At 38.6% G+C, this 15,585-nt stretch overlaps 1 protein-coding gene and 1 long non-coding RNA gene across 5 annotated transcripts in view; one reads left to right on the forward strand and one right to left on the reverse strand.

Annotated features, from left to right (window-relative positions):
• Window positions 1–15,585, forward strand: part of TMEM132D (transmembrane protein 132D) — a 229,164-nt gene that overhangs the window by 158,213 nt on the left and 55,366 nt on the right. The gene's annotated exons all lie outside the window — the stretch shown is intronic.
• On the reverse strand, window positions 7,157–10,547 carry LOC110406471. The gene is made up of 3 exons (XR_002443479.1): window positions 10,355–10,547; window positions 10,230–10,275; window positions 7,157–8,400 (listed from the first exon to the last, which is right to left on the reverse strand). It is a non-coding gene; the product is annotated as an uncharacterized LOC110406471 (long non-coding RNA).

Below are 15,585 nucleotides of genomic sequence, written 5' to 3' on the forward strand. Positions count from 1 at the left end.
CAGAAACTAACATTCTGAGAAAGTTTGGGACATTAGACATCAAGAAATGTGCTAATAACTGGAAAAGATTGGGAGATACTGCAGAAAATGTTTTTCTTTGACTTCCATACATCCCAATAATCCAGGTTAACGGGAGTAGGAGGAAGCACCACCAGAGATCAGTTTAGGAAATTGAGGAGGCGGTTTTCACTGTTTTGCACATCTCTGATGGATTCTCATAGTCCAGAAGACTTCAAAGATTAAGGTCAGAAGAGATGCTCTTCCGTTTCTTCTGGTGAAATTGCACAGGGATGTTAGTGAAGAATGTGTTCTGCTGAGAAGTTAAGAAAAAATTCCAGAGTAAGGAAAGAACTGAAATCATTTTTCTTGCAATTCCCATTTATCAGTGGTACTGAGGTTTCTATGTGGAGCTCTGTCACCTTTCCCTGCCCTGCTACAAGCAGAATCTGAATAAAACAGAAACCAGCACTCTTCCAGAGACCTTGAGAGTTGACCTGATTTCATCACTGTAGAAAATTCCCTCTGGGCAGCATGCAACCTGATAGCTAGAGTTTTTTTTTGCTTTTTAATTCCAGCAAAGCGCCCCTTTCTATGCTTGTGACACTGAACGGTTCAGCATCCCCAAATAAACAGCTGGGCATTTATCACGCCTGCAATATCTGGCTGGCCAAAGAGTGCCCTTGCTCCCTTGTGAGCTCAGTTTGATCCAGTACTGTCAAGAACAAGATCACCTGCTTTGTTATGTCCTGCATGCAGCATGAGGTGGTGCTCTGATCATCTGCTGTTTTTCTATTTATATTCTCTTTGGGTTTACAGATTTTTTTGTTACTTTCTGAAGTGTCCAGCCTGGTTGCACATTAAATGTCAATGAGTTTGTAATAGTATTTTTGTTCTCTTTCCAGTAGGGAGCAGATCTTAATTATAAGACTTCTTGCTGATGATGTCTGACAGCAGTTAGTAAATGTGAATCCTCTAAAAAAAGACTTGATAACTAGCCAATCTATTAGTAATGCTGGTAGCATGTCATAGTATAATGTCTGTAGATACATGGGCTATTTGTTTATGCCCATAGATGCTTGTAGCTTAACAAAGTAAAGCCCCTTTTACTTTGCCACGTCATTAAAAAGCAGTTTGGCTGCACAAATACAGCTGTGGTTTCTGCTGGTAGTATTGCATTTGGATCCTCTTGGTGCTTTTCAGACTCTTGAATAGTATATCTGGCAGAGGGCCATTGTGCAGGTTTGTATTTTAGAATCCTAATGTTGGACAGCAACAAATATATCCTTAAAGTAATGAGGATATTTATATGCAGTCACAGCTATGCTATAGCATATAAAATCTGAATTACAAGAGACAAGGATTTAATAGCATAAAAAAAGAGCAGTATGTAATCTCCAGGAAACTATCTGAAACTTTGATTGTCATTTTTCAGTCAAGACCAATTAGATAATTTTAAGAAGTACTGATATGGAAGCAGGTCTTGATAAGTTCAGTTGCAGAATCAAAAGAATGTATTTTAATTTCTCCTCCAACACCAGGTTCTCGAAGTGCATTTGAGCAATTCTATCATTTCTAAACCCAACTGGCAAGTCTGTGCATCCACTTCTTCACCTGTGTAACAAGGATACCATGGGGTTTTGTTCTGTTCCTCTCCTCTGAAAAAGTACTAGTTGTAGTTAAATACTCTTTCCCAAGCTATTTGAATTCCTCCAGTAGAAGCCTTTATAAATGCTGATAACAGAGGAGAAGAATTTGGATACTCAGATAAACTAGATGCTCTAATTGCTTTAACTTCATACCTATCTTCCCACTGCCCTCTACTGGATATCTTATCTCACCTTCCTACAAATACAATTGCATCTTCAGCACGTGCAGTACACATGTGAATATCTTCTTTTTTGCTTTTCCGTACTTGTCTGATTTGCACTGTTCCTGACCAACAGAAAGGCCACCTGAAGTAACAAGAGCAGAGAATAGCTGTTCCGTTTTGAAAGATACTACATGTACTCAGAAATGCATGTCTGCATAATTCTTTTAGTAGTGCTAATTAATGCACAGGGAGGACTGAGGGGTGATAGTAATAAACAGAAGGGTGGGAAGTAGCCAGGAAAAGGAAGGATGGGAATATTATTGTAGCTGAGATCTGCTCCCTTAACAAACTGACATTTAGAAATATCTGCCACTGGGCTCTCATTGCCTCTTCTTTTTGTTTTTCTTAGTTGGATTAATCAAGGGTTGCTTCATGGACAAATGGCTCAAAGAAAGCATTTAACTAGTTTCCCATTTTTAAGAATCTTAATACCAACAAATATTGAAGAATGCTCGCAATAAGTGCCTACAGAACCTAACAGGCACTCATGTTGCATTTACTTAATAACTCTCTAGCTGATAGCACTTCTGTGATCTTTGATACACCTTAGCACTTTTAATCAGGATTGCGCTAGCAATATTTTAATTGTATCACAGGATGGAGCACTCAATGTGAGAGATTCTCCGATGCCTTATGGAGCTCCTCTGCACAGTAAACATTTTCTGACTCTTTCTTTCTTTCCACCTGCATATTGGCAGAGCTCTGTAAAGCATGACAGTACATGTTTTACGTGTACATGTTACTGAGCTGTCAGGAGAGTGCCTGTCGAGGGGGAGAGGTGATGAGAGAGCACCAGAGTGGCACCTTGAGAAGGAACTGGTAGTGCTGGTGTCCCCATGGCCCCCAAATCCCCATCCAGGATGAGGTGGTCTTCAAAAAATATTCACATTCCTTTTTTTCTGTTCGACACCAAAAAGCCCTTGAGAAACCTCTCCTCAATTTGTTGGATGTTGCAAGAAAAAAAAAAATTGATGCGGTTGCAGGGTGCATGTGAACAGTGGTTAAATACAGGCTGATGCTGCTTTAAAACATGAAAGATTTGGGATCAGCAGCTTTGGTTTAGGCTGTAGTTTTGAGATTCACTTGGGTTGTTTGACAAATAACTCTAAATGTCAACCCAAGAAAAACAGCTGTGGAAAACAAGTGTTAGTCCAGCTGCAGCTAATGTGAGCACTTCACCTTGTCACTGTAACCTTGAGGGTTGTAGAAGGAGAAAACTGTTAATGGGCTCCAATTGGTTTTATTTAAAGCAAGATAGATCTCGGTGGTCAGAAAGCTGTTTTTGCCTTCTTGCTCCTTTTTGTGTCTGTCTGATTCTCTTTCCACATAAATTGTCTGCCTTTTGGTTGAAACTCAGGAGAGAAAACCAAAGTGAGCATTTCACACCTTGCTTGTATAAATGGTTCATATTGCTGGAAAATCCCCAACACTGAGCAAATGCAATTATTTATGTAAGAAGAGAGCCACAGGAGCTGTACTACTATGTGACCACAATTCTTTATGGCTGCACAAATCACTTGCAGCTGCCCTCCTCTAAACTGCTCATAGGTATTGGAGAAGAGGATTGATTTTCAGAATTTGCTGGGAAGAGATGAAAATGAGTTTGTTAATAATGATGTCATTATAAGAGCTGTGAGCCATGGGCCTCCTGACACCTCTGAACACGCCTATAGGCAGGTTGTCAGCTTATTCAAGTCAGCTGAGTGTTTAAATGAAGAAAATGATGCCCTGCTTTTGTGCTGGGTATCGGTTCAGAAGGGCATTGAGAGATCATCACAAGATCTTCAAAGTATATTAAAAATACTCATCCAATTATCAATTGTCTGCACTGCAGAAATGAATGGAAGCTGCGCTTCGTGCTTACCTGAGCTCCCCCACTCACACTTGATATGCTGCCTCTCCTGCCAGCCAAACCCCTGTGCCTGTCTGCACGTGGTTCATAAACAGCCTGGAAGGAACTTGTCACACCTGAGCAAGGGCTTGCTGTGTCCCTTTATTTTAACTTCCTCGATACTCCTGACTGTGGAAGAGTTGCACCATCCACACCAGGCACACAGAAGATACTTGGCTTGCTGACAGTTACATTTTTTAAGGCATGTTAATTGTTTTCAAAACCTTCTTTAAAGCTCTTGGTACGGAACATTTCATGTTAAGAGGATACTTTTATCCAATTGAACCTAGCTGAACCTAGTAAGATTCAAATTTTCAAGGTGAGAAGGAAGACCAGAAAGCAGACTAAGAAATTAAAGGATTTACCGTGGAATTTAGAACTCATAAAAACATCTGACTTTTCTATTTGTGTTTTTTTTTTTATTCAGCACTTGGGTAGTATTGCATTGCTTAATTTTTATAAGCATCACTGACTTATCTGCAGTGAGCATCACTGAATTTAGTGAAAAGTGCTGCCAAGGACATCTGAGTGCGACATAATGACCACAGCTTTCCCATTGCTTTTATCTGTACAACTTAGTAAATGGATAAGAAAGTCATTACTAGTGTGCAAGAAAATTGTAGCTATATAATTGGCAGATGAATGTTTTAGAAGGAAGAAGAAATCTATTCCAAAAGATTGAAATAAGGCTTTTTTTTCTCCTGGGAGTGTCATTTATTTTGCTTTTTCTTAGTGGCACTCAATATGAAAGCATTAACTGAGCTTCCAAAGCATGTGTATATTTTGCTTGTGGGGGGGGGATTATTGCCATTTCTAAGACAAAGCCACAGTTTGGACCAGCAATAATACTTAATATTTCTCTGAACATGTCTGCAAAGCACAAAACTGTACTCCAGCCTTGCCTTGAGAGAAGTTTGCTGCTAACATCTTTAGACTCATGTAAGAGATAAAGGTGAGGTGAGGAATGGAGGGGGATGGCCAAGAAAAAGCAAAGCATTTACCTGTAGTGACCCCAAGCGTCTGGAGGGTACAGCAAGTGGAGGAGGCACATAGTCACCTATTAGCTTCGTCCACATATACCCAGCCTGTGCTAGAGAGTGGAAAGCAGAATCAAGTCATGTATATGAGTTATATTTCGGTAGCAATCAGCTGTAATTGCTCACTAGAGGCAAAGCTGTTGCTGGTGCGTTGTCCATTAAAATGCCTATACACCGCCATGCACTGGCAAGATGTTTAATGCAGTCTTCCTCTCACAGGACTTGAGTTTTACTGCTCCTGGTTTTTTTCTGCTACATATGTCAACAAGTAGATATAGGTTATCTGTAGAGTACTACTTCTCATTTCCTTAAACATTTGGATCAGTATATCTAGTTTTAGTTATAAAACAAACCCTACTTCATGCATTTCTATAAACGGCTTTAGTTATGTTTCTAAGTACTTGCATTCAGCACTGGCAACAGATCTTCTGGAATCAGCATTTCTTTAGGTGAGGCTTCTGTAACAGTACTTGTGGATGTGATTTAAGGGTTATGAATAGGTTTTGGCTGCAAAGAATTTGATTAGTGAAGTAATGCAGTGTTTAGTTCAGCTGGTCCGTGCTGTTAGGCGTATACAAAAGTGAATGCTCTTCTGCAGACTTTCAGAGGGCATGAACTGTGACCTGGCAACATCCTTATTGTTTAAATATCTCTCCACGTTTTTATTTTAAAGAGCAAAAATGAACATGTATAATGTTTTTCTTGGGCAATGTTGAAGAATAGATTGGAGGATTCAGAGCATATGAAATCCATTTCCTGACTATATCAATGAATGCACTATTCTTTTTCTGTGTTCTTAAATGGACCACGTTGAAAAATTGCACCAAAAAAAAAATCCACATTTATACCAGCAGAATGAGTAATTGCACTCTGAAATACCTCTTTAAGGGCACAGGTACCCATTTTGCAAATGTTAATGAGCCTATGCAAATGCTGGCTGTGAGAAAAAAAAAATAGGCATCCTTTGAAAATTCATCCCTTCAGACCAAATTCTGTCCTTGAATATGCACATGGAATTCTCACTGACGTTGATAGGCTATGCATGAATACATACGATAGAAGGATTTCAGCCTTAGAATTCCTTTGCTTCACTGCAGCTTCCTGCTTAGCTCTAACATTAAGTTTTTATTTTCTGGTAGTATGTCTGATTGGAATATTCCTGTATTGCTACATAAGATAGAAACTTTCTTGAGTTCATTTAATACTTTCTTTAAAATTTCTGTTCTTGAAAATCATTGAAGTGAGATGCCTACGACAATATAATAAATCTATTTTATTCACTGTGTATCTCACAAATAGCTGATACAACAGCTTTAGAAATTGTGTCTGTGTATAGTAACAACTCAAAGGACATTGTGCTTTTCCACACATAGCAATGAAGCACAGATAATCTGCCTAACACCTCTAATGTTAAGGAGGAGCTCCATGTATTAATTTGGATATCAGCCTTATATCTTGGTAGATCACTGGACCTGTATATTAGATTCTACTCATCTAATAAGAACTAGACAAATTCTCAAGTGAAGCAAATCAACTGGAGCCAGCCGGTGGACTAGAAAAGATGGATTTTTTTTAAACCATTGACTCCCATCGGTGTGACTTGATGTTACCCACTCCCTCCAGCAAGGCGTGAGATCTTGTTAGGCTTGCTCTGTTTGATGAACGTTTCAATCAACAACTGCTGCCCTACTACTGCCAGTTTAGTGCCTTTCTCAAACCATCTTTTTATCTTTGTGAGGTGGACAGATAAGGGATACAGCCTGAACTCACTTCTACTAAGGTTTTAATGGAGGTAATGGGGCAAGCAGAGGCATTCCCTATGACAGAATGAGTATGTTGGGAAGGCTTGTAAACTCTTTGTTTTGGTGTAAGCATGTTTCTGATTGTAGTATTAAGAAAGCAGATTGTTTAAATGCATCCATTCTGATAAGTCAATCAAAAAAAAAAATCCATGTTATACAGAAAATATGGAAATGGCTCATTTATTTGCTGATGTCAGATTTTAGGGGATACCAACAGTTGTTACAAAACCTCAACTGGGAATAATCAGAGTCTCACTCTCTATGGCAATTTTTGGAAACCAGTTTGTGATTGACTATTTAATGAAGCAGAAAGTAGAGTTAGGTTTGTATTATAGGATAATACTGAAATGAAATGAAATCTCATCCTCAAAAGGAAAAAAAAAACACCCTAACTTTCTAGCTAGTCTTCTCCTTCAGATGTCTTCATTTAAATGCAAATAGCAGCTTCATCCACAATGAAATAAAAAAAAAACCTCTTTTTTCCCTTGGAAACAATAATGAGGATAAATTTAAGTCATTTCATTTTTGTAATAAGATAATCCTTTTCAATGTTCATGGTAATATTGTGATAAAGGTTGATTTTAAAATTATTATTTTTGGATAGAGCACGTATTTTTGGCTTTGTAATTCATAAAATGGAAGCAAGAACTCTGAATTCACTGTAACTCTGCCTAGATGCTGCCCATGGTGTCAATAAGTTCAAGGATCTGATTTGGATTCTACTGAACACAGGGAGCAGGTACCCCATAATATTATCTGCAGCTAAATCTTGGCCCAGACAGTCACCTACACTTTTTCTGGCTGATGTAAATGACTCCATGGTATTTATGGGATTTATTTCTTGTAGTATTTGCTCACGAGCAGATTTCATCACTCCAGGACTGGTTGTACTTGTCTAATTTATTGACTTTCGCAGCAGTAGAAGAAAGGACATAACATCGAGATGGCATTCAGGTTCTGGAACAAGTGTTCTGTCTAATCTTCTACTTTCACTCAGCATCTCAGTCATTCTGGCCCGGGCTGTACAAAACATGTCCCTCTGTGGCAAGGGTATATGGACATGGAATTTCCGTATTCTGTGATATAATTTATTTTTAAGACTGGGAAGAAGGGAATATGCATGTCTGTTTATAAGTGTAAGGGCAGTGATTATATATCTGATAAAATGGTGTGATTAGCTGTTAGCATGAACATTTGATAACTTTGTCTGTCAGTTCTCCTTGAAACACATTACCTAATCTCAATATCTTTCCAAACTCTGAACAGTTTCGAAGTACATCTTTTCCTTTAAAATATCCAAGAAAAACAAACAAAAACATTTTTTCCTCCAGTACCCTCTCACTGGAGTGAAGTCCAACACAAATAAAATGCAACATTGTAAAGAAAATAGAGCTTGATAATAGAGCTATCTGAATCTTCCTAATCATCCATGGGCATTCCATGGACATAGCACAGATGTATACAGCAAGAGCAGTTCAGCAATCAAAACATACCCTTATTCATGTATCTTTTGTTTAGCAATAACCAAATTATTAATATAACTATTGACAGATATTGAAATACCGTTTGATGCAGCAACCGAAAAAATAGGCTCCCAACTTATTACGGGTGGTTGGCCAGTCTTTGCTTGTATGTTCTTGACTGTTTATTTACTTCTTTTTTTGTCTATACTAAGTTACATCCGGCCTTTGTTTCACTTTGAATACATATCTCTAAGGATATTTGATGTTCATGTTGTTAAGTCTTGATTGCTTCTTCAGACACTGTTGTTTGAGTTTTCTGTCATGCGTTCTGAAGTCCCTGTAAGCACATGAGGGCAATAAAACTTATGTCCAGGATGGTCATTACACTCTGTCGTAGACATAGATTACCTGCATTTTGCTTTTCTTTCTTTTGCATATTTTTACATTGTTAGACTTTAATTAGCACATTAAATACAATAGTTTCCCTTTATGAAGCCAGAAGGGTTTTCTTTACAGTGAAAATGAGTGGTTCAATTACCCTCCTACTAATGGATAAAACATAATTAACATTGTCTTGAGGCTAATTTTCATTTATGCTGACATTCTCCATAAGATGAACATCATTCTCTGAAAAAGCCAATGCGTCACTTTTATTAGCCCGGTTTGCTCTTTAACACCAGGAGAATTAATTCAAGATACATTAACGTACTTAACTTCAAATACGATAAAATGATCTGATGACAGAAGATAACTCTAACGTGTCCTTTATGAAGTTACGTAGTTTGGTTGTGTGAGTGCTTGATAAATGTGACTGTATTTAGCCGTGTGCACCTTGTGAAAAGAAATACGATGTAAAAAGTATTTCTAAGTCAGCTGCTGCTCATAAACTGGCCAAGGTTTGCATCCTTGACATGCATCCACATGTCAGCAGCAGACAGAAAACCATTTTTAGGTGGACATTTTTCCATCAGCTATGTTTTCTCCAAAGGCTACAGCTTGCAACCATCTCTAAGTCTTTATGTCTGAAAAATATTGATGATATTTCTTATGTTCTTGTAGTAGAACTGCAGAATCATTTTCAGGAAGTTTTAGGGCATATTTTAGTGCTCGAGAAGCAAAAATGCTTCAGAAATGTATGCAGTGTTTCAAATCTTAAATGGCTTTTATATCCCTATATGTTCTTAAATATCTAGTCTACACTAAAGTGCATGAGACAACCGGGACTTCACTGGTTTCACTCTGGGATTTTACAGTCAGGTGTTTGTTAAGAAGTGTTTCCCAACATTTAGTTTATATTTTCATTATCCACTTTAATCCTAAAACTCCTAGTTCTAGCACTATCCGCGGCCCTTAACAACACCTCTTTTTCTCCCCTTTACTTGGATTAATGCTTAGAGACTAGTTCCCTACTATGGAAAATGCCAGAATGTAAATACAAAGAGCCAGATCTGTTGAGTTAGTGTTACAGATTCTTTCTAGCATCTCTTCTTAATTCTGCTGCTATTGGAAGTGGTTCACCCACATCCTGAGTTAATTGTTGAACGTGTTTCACTGTAAATGGTAGTACAGAATAATGAACCTCCCTTTGCCTTCAATCATGCCATTCCCAAGAACACACTGCCAAAACAGGGTGACTTAGCAGACCTCTGAAATCTTGATCATTTTCTGAAACAATAATAACCATGGTGATGAAGAGAGACTGCAAGGTTCTTGTAGTTTTGCTTTGCCCTCTGTTGGGAGCACCTTTTTTTAGCAGTAACCTCTACATGTAAGACTGCAAAAGCAAGTGGGATGGGAGGAAGGAATACCAGGTGTGCAGAGGGAGATAAACTCAGATAGTACTACATCATGACAGGAAAATATACTGCTTCATAAAGAAAAATGCACCTTTAGAAGAACCCAGACATTTCCACAATGAAAAGCTCAGCAATTGTACTTCAACTTCTGCCAGCGCTGCAGAAGCAAGAATGAGGAGTGTAAGGCAGGTAACCCAGCAGTCCCCTTTCCAGCCCTCTGCTTTTGCAGGGCTGAGTGTCCCCACAGCAGGAATGATTCTAGCCCTACGGAAATTAGTCATCTTGAGCCTTGCCATTCTTTGAGATACCCCAGAACAGGGTTTGGCATTGAAAGTAGGCCAGTATTTCAGGGTGTAATCTTACAACATACCTTTGGTCTTGGCATTTAGGAATTGTTCTTCATCCATCACCTGCTTCTAGGGTGAGAAAGCCAGAATTAATAAATCAAGAATGCAAATATATGTATTACTGATAAAATTTTCCTTTGCAACATACTTTCAAGACTGTTTTGCCTTGGATAGTTATCCTAGTAAAAACATTTGGTAGCTCCAGTAAGGGTTAACTTTAATTTGGGGCAAGTGATCATTCCTGGACCAGCTGCTTGCCTGCTGTAATCAGCCAAGGGTCTGATTTCAGATTGCTTTCTTGCTGCGGATGGGTCATCACAGGTTAATCAGCACAGCAATGATTAACAGTTGAGCTAAATGCAGAAAGGTGAGGAAGAGTATGTCTGATGCAATGCTTTTCTTCAGCGACTCCTTCTCAGGCTGTGTAGGGGCGTGAATGCTTGAGTGGTTCTGCCCTTTCTGTGTGGTCCCTGCTGTAGTTAAGGACAGCTCATCAGTGGCGTGGCACTGGTAGACAGAGCCAGATTCATCTCATCATTTGAATGATGTGCGTATTGGTTTGAAAATACGGCTTGCTCAGTGTTGAATGGATCGTGGAAATTTTGGCAAAAAGTACAATAGCCACTAGGAATGTGGCATAGAATAGAGCCTTAACACAGCCACTTTATTTCAGCATATTTTGAGTAGTTAGCTATACACTGAGAATGTGTTTTACTGAATTCGGCCCAAATGCACGAGATCCGTTGAAAAAAAAACAGGGAAAGGATGTAACTCATAACTCCAGAGGTAAGGCACAAAGCAAGAAACTTTTTCCTTCTTTTCTGCATTTGAATGTAGTTAGAGAAAGAAACACGTTAAAAAAAATCCAATCATTATGGCATTAACTATATATATATATATGTTAGTCACAAGGTTGTAAGAAGCCTGGCTGATAAAGTTAAAATGAAAATACATTTCTTTTCCTGTAGTGCAAAGCCTGTCCCTGTGTACAGCTTGTGTTAAAAAACATTTTCAAAAGACCCATTGGCTGCTCAGGATCTAATCTCAGCAGGAATTCTCAACCCACCTGCCCCTTATTGCTCTCATTAAATCAGTGTGCCCAGCCTCAGCACGTTTAAAGGTCTGTCAGCATTTCCATTTAATAACCATCACATGTAACATGTTGGCTTCCTTCTTTCTATTGCACAGAGGTTATCAGTATGCTGTGGACGCTATTGTATTTTACAGGGTATTTAAGGAACAACAGGATTTAAATTTGATTCAACACTTTTGTCTGAGATGCTGGATTAGCATTTCAAATATTTTTTGTGCTAACTGCTTGAGTAAGCGTAAGCCTTAATTATTTAAAAGTAAAATACTTGAGAAATAGGTGACATCACTAAGTGAAACAGTCACAAATTAAAAAATAATGTAAATGCGACAAGTTAACCACAATGATTTGGCTGTCTATAGGGATCATTAGGGCAACCAGAGGTAGCTTAGCTATGGGGAAGAGCAGGAGGGATCAAGGAGTCTGTGGAAATGTAACCTAACATCTAAAATGTACTTGTTAGAAGATATGTGTGTACTACTCAGTCTTTCTTTTATTTGATGATGTGCAGTATTAGTGAATTTTATAGGCATGCTAGGTAATTTCATAATTACTTTTCTAGACAATTACATTCTATTTTCCATTAAAAAAAATAAAATATAGCAAGCAACAACAACAAAATTCAAAAGCAAATCAGTATCTTGGAAACCAAAATTCTGCTTTGCTTTGTTTGGTACTTTTAAGGAGAGTTATTCAGAAATATCCCTTCAAGCTGGAGTTTGAAACTTACCTTCCAAATAACAGATTAGTGTCACAGACTGGTTTTATGTCACCTTCTGGACTTCTCTGATCACCCCAGCGTGCAGTGGGATGCAGCGCTAGTTAGATATGGATCACAATGAACACTGAGGCACTCATAAAAATGATCTGAAAATTTCAACTTCAGTTTCTTCTTCCTTTCTCTTCTAGCTAACATAGAGGGTGCTGGTTTTAGGCATCTCATTTACACTGCGGCTTGAATACAAAAGGTAGTTCAGAATGTCTAGATTACGTGGGAACAAAGCCATAAGGTATCCATTTGACTATAACTTGAATGCAGTGAATTGTTCTTGCCAGCGTGAAAAGCAAAGGGTGGATGAAATCTTGGATCTAAGGATCATTCTAGTCAAGCTCAAATTTTAATTTTTTTTCCTCTACATATCTACCTCTTGTCTTCAATGCTTTTTCTCTTGCTTAATCCGTGTTTCTGCTTTGGCTTTGTAAGTGCAGTTTCAAGCATGAGCCAAAGGCCGTGGGAATAAAAATAAAGCCAGGAGCTTTAGTGCCATATTGCCTCCAGTCCTAATCACCTTGCTGCCAAGCAGCAGGCCAGCACTGGCATCTCTGCATTTCAAACCTGAAGTTGTACTTTTCACAGTATTTTGGCTACTATGAATTGTTCAGTGAGAAGAGAAAAAGATGTCATGGGCTGTACTGTTGAACTCTATTCATCCTAATGCAGTTTCAGAGCAAATCCCTCCGTGCCATGTAAGTAGAGCATTAAGGGAAGCAGCACTCAAGATGATGCCGTCAAATGTTCTTTAATACCACAATCATTTATTATGTTCATGTTGTATCTTTCATAATAATCATGAATTTGAAAGCAAACATTTATGCAACATAAACCTAGCTTAAGACAGACTTTAGAGTTTAGAAAGCTTCAAATGATGTCCAGAATCTCTCGCAGGTGCTTAAAAAGCTTAACTTCTCAGTAAAGGATTTTTTTCAATGAAATCTCTTCCTTTTCTTCCATTTCATCTGCCTGGGTGACTGTATTTCCCTGAGGTGGCTGAGAGAGGGATATTTTTATGACTTGAAACTTTGCTCTTTGACCTCTCTGAAAACCTGGAGAAAAACCCCAAGAGCCCAGCAGCCTTCAGGCTTGTGTATAGCAGAATGTCTGAGTGGTGGCAGCTTTGCTTTAATAGGCTGTATCTGCTGAAGGCTTTAATAGTACTCTATCTGCTCAGCATTGCCTTCATTGCTACCAGATGGACTTCCCCAGCGCCTCAGATGGCTGGAGCCTTTTATAATACAGATTAAATTTGCCCAGAAGGAGAAAAATATGAGAGGAGTTGTTTAATGTCACTACAGGGATGTGTCTTTCTCATTTTGATTTCCCCTTTCTGTGCTTGTTGGAGCCATTATTGTTTCTTTGTTTCTGTGGCTTCAGATTGACCCCTGAAGTTGGTACATTTCTCACTATCCAAAGCCATGATCTGTTGCCTCACTAAGGTGCCTGCTGCTGAGGGCAGACTATGGGAGAGCAGCTGGGTATTGGAGGACACAGCACTGGGCGCTAGGGGAGCTTGGGCACTTGTATCAAGTGATCAGTTCAAGACAGGTTCAAGCTCCTGTTAAATTTAGAGAAGTTAGATACTGGAGGTTTGGGACAGAAAACCTTATTGTCCCTTGTCAGTATTATGTGGTAAGCCAAGTCGCATACCCAGATGTGTAATTTGCTAGTAGATGTGAGGCAGATAACTTCTTCTGAGCCTGACCTATATGTGATGTTAGTCTGTTGATGCTCATTGTAGAGAACATGGCTGTAGATTTTAGATTGGAAGATTTCCAGTTTGGCAGCAATTTTGTTGATTATTTTAGCAATCTTTGCACACGTTCCTCTGCCAGTTTAGGAAATAACTGGAAGCAAATTTTATCTTAGAATACACTATAACTGCAGAGTATGAAAAACACTAAGCCCAATTTATTGGCTATATTCATAATTCATATTCTTGTTTTGGCAAGGACAGCCTACCTGGCAAGACACAACTCGTGGGAGTTTTCCTGAAAGCGCCCTGTGGGATCATGACTGTAGTGTGTTTTGGGTTAAAAAGGAGCTGTGTAAAGATAAAAATTAATGTTCTTCCAACTCCCATTTGACTTCCTGGGGCTTCAGCAACATTCTTCTGATGTTAGAAAGAAGTGAAGACAGACAATTTTACCATGTCAAATGTTTGAACTCTAATGCTGAAAGAATATGTCACCACGAAGCTATTTTGACAATTAGCAATCCCCTGCCTCTCCCATATCAAGTCTCATTCAGTTGAATGGCAATGGATTATATTTTGTATAATGAAGCATGATCTATCCCAAGTATTTAGTATAATGAAAGAACAATAAATCATTCTAGAGGTGTCAGCACAAGAGTTGGATGATTTACTTAGCTAAATAAACAGTGCCTCATTATATTCAGGAGTTTGTGTGAAATCAGGAGGCAGGAATTGTATTGTTGTGTCTCCAGACAATAAGCGGTTGATAATTATTTTAAAGCATTGGTGTGAATAAGTTGTAATTCATTTGTACCTCCCTTTTGTCTGCTGTTGGAGAAGACTTGAGAAATATCCATGCTTGTAAGCCCTGCTGTGTGCCTGGTGCTGACAAATGTATCAAACCCTAGCATGACTTTATCTAGGAAACAGATTTTGATAGCTTGGTAAGATTTAGGTCATTGGATAATTCAGTGCAAACTGCAAATCTTAATGCTGTGGACAAAAGATGGAGCACAAATAGGCAGCACTTCCTATAAATCCCAGACCTGTAAGTAGCTTTCTTTTCACAGGTTTGTAGTAAATGTCCTTGAAAGCTATCTGGATGGGGAGGCTGGGGATAGAACCTAGATAGAACCTGGGTCTAGACTGACAGGCTGCCTTTTCAGATTCCTTGCATCTGTGCTTGCCCTGAAAGGCACGTTGTGGAAGACTTGCTCTGTAATGGAATGTGAACCTGTGCAGAGTAGAAACTTTTAGGAGTCAGATTCTCTTCCAGTCTAACAGATGAGCTACTCTGGAATGACTAGTGTCACTTGGCTACCAGACTGCTTTCTCTAGGATGTTAAGTCCTCCTATTCATCTTTTTGAATGTTTAAATACTAATGCTATGGTTTGTTCAACTTTGATAAAATAAGATTAAGAAAAATATTCTCCCTCAAACACATACAGGCCAACACTGTTCATCTTCTGAACATATATTTCTTGAGCCTTTTCTTTCAGAGGCTGGCCATCTCTTCTACACTAGGAATAACTTTTAAAGTAATGCATATTATTTTTATTTCCTTTTCTTTTTTTGAAGTCTAGATCTAGACTAGCTTAAAATGGCAATAGAGAAATGGCATATGTCGCACCTAAAAAGAGCATGGAGACTGAGTGACAGACAGTAATTTGTGCTCACATTAATCTAAATCTTGGTTTCTGGTACATTCTAGTTAACATTGATTTAATTCAGCTGTGCAGCATAGAGTAAAATTTCTCAGTCTCAGAGCTCTACTGTGTCAGCTGTAAAATTTCCCAACAGACGCTTTCTCACTAAAA

This window comes from Numida meleagris, chromosome 14, assembly GCF_002078875.1.
Source record: "Numida meleagris isolate 19003 breed g44 Domestic line chromosome 14, NumMel1.0, whole genome shotgun sequence".
NCBI lineage: Eukaryota > Metazoa > Chordata > Aves > Galliformes > Numididae > Numida > Numida meleagris.